Source organism: Aquarana catesbeiana, linkage group LG04 (assembly GCF_042186555.1).
Source record: "Aquarana catesbeiana isolate 2022-GZ linkage group LG04, ASM4218655v1, whole genome shotgun sequence".
NCBI lineage: Eukaryota > Metazoa > Chordata > Amphibia > Anura > Ranidae > Aquarana > Aquarana catesbeiana.
The window spans coordinates 363537974-363542112 of NC_133327.1; the positions used below are offsets into that span (position 1 = coordinate 363537974).

A 4139-nucleotide genomic window follows, 5' to 3' on the forward strand; every position below is an offset into this window, starting at 1 on the left:
ATATTGTAGTAAAATGGTTTAATTTTGTCCTATTGTAATAGGTAACTGTTTCCATTTAAAGTAATGTCTGCTTTGATGCTTAAAAGGAAATTCTAAAAAGAATAGAAAAGAGCGTCCAATGTTTAAGGAAAAGTAAACAACAGGTGTGTGTTATGACTTACCAAAAAGGCCCTTTTTTAATTGTTTTCTTATTGTAGGATGAAAGAATCACAAGTTTGTGCAAATTTCAATCTTCATCTTTGAAGACAGACATAACACAATTATCCAGCATGTAAAATATGCAGATTAGAAAAATGAAGATTGTTTGATTGTAAATGAATTGTGGAATAACACACCTTGTTTGCAGCTTACAGCTTATATTCCTGACATATAAAACAAAAAAAACAATCAGTTCAAATTGCTTAGCTTCTTTCAATTTTAGTACTTTGATTGAAGGAAAATTTTTAAACCTAGAAACCCAGTAAAAAGAGTTATATAAAAGAAGGTATGACAGGTACAATAGAACTGTGTTCCCAAAGCATTTGTGGGTTGCTTTAACCCCTTCACGCCTAAGGGTAAAACAAATCTTAATGCCTAAGCGCAATTTTGCAACTTTGACATGTGTTAACAAAACCGTACTTATCATCACAACTACTTTGTGCATCCAAGTACCTTGTTTTTTAGGACAAATTGGGCTTTCATTTGGTGGTGAATGGTAATGGATCTCTCCTGATTTGTTTTTATTATCAAAGGAAAACTGGCACAAAATAGTAAAACAAAAATAAAAAATTAAATTTAGCTGTAAATTTCTTGTTACAACCATAACCTACCACCAAAGAACAACCCAAAAAAAATTCTCCTGCTCCTGACAATCACAGCGATACCACATATATGTAGAAATTCATAAAATATAGAAGGCCTTCGCGCTACTCAGATGTGTTCAAAGTAATCTCTTATAAAGCTATAAAAATTAATAAATAAAAATTACTAAATAAATAACCAAAGTGCGTACCATGCAATAAAGTGCAATCAAATAAAGTGAAGAAAACTGTCTGCAGTAGAATCTTTCAGTGTTCACAATCCACTTATAAATACAAACAATCATATAGTGATTCTGCGCTACAGCAATGTTGTGCAAAAGGTACTCAATAAATAAAATAAATAAACACATATTCTTCAAATGAAGATATGAAGGTGAGGGTTCTGTGAGCTCATTTATGGGATTATAAACTTCTTTCCTGCCTGCTGTGCAATTTATTCAAACATATTTTTGCATAATTCTTTTTTGGACATTCATTGGAAGAATGTGTAATTAAGAGATCATCGTCATACTGAATCTAATGGCCCTATACTGATTTGCCAACGTATGGGCTAAATACTTTTGCACTTTTAGTATTCCAATTTATTGCACAATATTTACATAGTGTTTATTTATTTTATTTATTGAGTACCTTTTGCACAACATTGCTGTAGCGCGGAATCACTATATGATTATTTACCACATATATGTATGTTATTTGTGCCCGTAGTACAGCCCAGAAACAATTTTGTACATTTTGCTTCTTTTTTTTGTATATATCCTACCTAAAACACACTGACACTGATACTAATTTTAAAAAAAAATAATCCTGCCCAAAATATACTGGCCCTGACACTTGACCTTGACCGATCTAGGAATTTTTTCTTTATTTTTTCTTTAATGTATTTATTTATGTTTACACACTGTTGTTTGTTTCCCTCTCTCTCTGCAAGGAGAGAGAGAGAGAGATGCAATGGGGGTTATTTACGAAAAGCAAATCCACTTTGCACTGCAAGTACACTTGGAAGTGCAGTCACTCTAAATCTTAGGGGTAGATCTGAAATGAGGGGAAGCTCTGCTGATTTTATCATCCAATCATGTGCAAGCTAAAATGCTGTTTTTTATTTTCCTTGCATGTCCCCCTCGGATCTACAGCGACTTTACTTCCAAATGCACTTTCAAGTGCACTTGCAGTGCAAAGTGGATTTTCCATTAGTAAATAAGCCCCAATGTATCTTTTACTCTTTATTTACAGAGAGAGAAACACAGGGACAGGCTTCAGAGTGACTAATCACTGTGATAGCCAATCAGAGGCTACCAAAGCGATCAGATGACCTGGAACTGAGAGATTCAGGTCCTGAACGTTAGTACAGGACCAGGGGCTCCCACTGAGCCCTGATCTCTGTGCTGGGAGTGCGCTGTGCAACGTGCTCTTAGCACAAAGATAGATATGCATATATATGGCCTCACAGAAAAAAAGGCCAGTCCAGTGAGGCCGCATATCTGTGTACTGTTTATGTGAAGGGGTTCAGGTCTGAATTACACTTTTGTGGTGTGTAGTGGTAACTCGCAACACAAGTTACATGCGTTAGCTTGTTGCAGTACCATTCATTTGACTAACACTCCAGCACACTAGAGCACTAGGGGAGCCAAAGAGCACTGGAGGGAGGGCTGTAGAGCACAGCACTGGGGGGGAGCTGGAGAACAGTGAGGGGGGTGGAGAGCACTGGAGGGGGGCCTGGAGAGCACTGGGGGGGGGAGCTGGAGAACAGTAAGGGGGGGTGGAGAGCACTGGGGGGAGCTGGAGAACAGTGAGGGGGGGTGGAGAGCACTGGGGGGGCTGGAGAGCACTGGGAGGGAGCTGGAGAGCATGTGGGGTGAAGAGCGCAGGGGGGGCCAGGGAGCACAGAGGGGCAGAGAGCACTAGGGGAACCAAAGGGCACTGGGGGAGCCAGAGAGCACTGGGGGAGCTCAAGAGCACTGGGGGGAGCTGGAGAGCAAGAAAGAAAGGAAACTAACATTGATAAAATATGTTGGTTGCTATTACTGAACTTCTGCAGATGCTGGTTTCCTAACTGTTGTGCTAAATGAATAACTTCAATATACTTCGGAGTTTGGGATGTCCACATGCATTGAATCTGCATTAGGGCTCATTCACACTACAGAGCATTTTTAACATATACAACATATAGCCATATTTGTGATTCTCCCACATCTTTATATACAGTTTTGAAAATAGACCACCAAGGTTTACTGACACCCCGATGGAGTACAATGTTGTGCATACTGAGTGCTGTGTATTTTTCATTCTCTTTGGTGCTGTGTTGCACATTTCATGGACTGTTAATGAACTCCTTTTTTAAGTACATACGGGCAGCCTTTCTGTTACAAGAGCAACTGCATTTATCTCTGGAGATCAGGCCCGGACTGGAGCTCGAGAGCACTGGGGGGGGGGCTCAAGAGCACAGGGGGGGGGGGACACGGGGGGGGGGCAATAGAAGCAGCCGGGCAGCTGCATATAGAGGAATTGATCTTTTATATTCCTCCTGCAGCTACTGAATGCCTGCTTCTTCTCCGCTCCCTCCTGCAGGCATTAAGCAGCTGCAGAAGGAATATGGAAAGATCAATTCCTCTATATGCAGCTGCCCAGGCGCTCCTCCTATCCAGGCGCACAGGAGGCTGCACAGGAGGCACTCACTTTCTCTCTGGTTGGGCAGGCAGCAGGCCGCATCAAGTGATGGGATCCATTACTGCTCATTCCCCTTCATGGTCATGGGGCAGCTGGGTAGTTTCCGCCCCCTGGCCCCGACTGCTGAACTGAATAGGTGGACGGCTAGTTGCCGAGAGGCCAGGTGAGCGGCTCGGGCTCTAGAAGCAGCCTAGCTACTGCAGCTGCTCTGGGCCCCAAAATAAAATACAATACAACAAAACAATAAAACGAACTAGGTGACCAAAGCCATCGCTTCTCCGCCTTTTGGCTAAGATCAAGTGTAGTATCTGATCTTATCAATGTTCAGTAGGGGTGTTCCACTACCCTGCCCTGCATAGTATCCCTGCTGGTATTATGGGGGCTCTGAAGGCTAGTACTGGCTAGAACAGAAGCCGGGGCACCCACAGGATGTGGGGCATGGGAGTAATACCCCTGGGAAGGCTGGAGGGTCCAGTGCCTCCTGATTTGATTGGGTCTACCTTATCTGGCCATGGGCTGAGAAAGCAGAGAATCCACAGCGTCAGTGCCCCCTGGGAATTGGTCACCCCACATATGCTCCCAGTATCATATGGGTGTGGGAACCCCACTTAAGAATAGAGTACAAAGCCAGGTCACCAAAGCTTTTTCTGCACCAGGCCTCTTGGGCTAAGC

At 42.6% G+C, this 4139-nt stretch overlaps 1 pseudogene; it reads left to right on the plus strand.

The window, feature by feature from the left end:
• Window positions 1–3736: 3736 nt before the first annotated feature.
• Window positions 3737–3834, plus strand: LOC141141970 (U2 spliceosomal RNA; annotated as a pseudogene).
• Window positions 3835–4139: the final 305 nt, after the last annotated feature.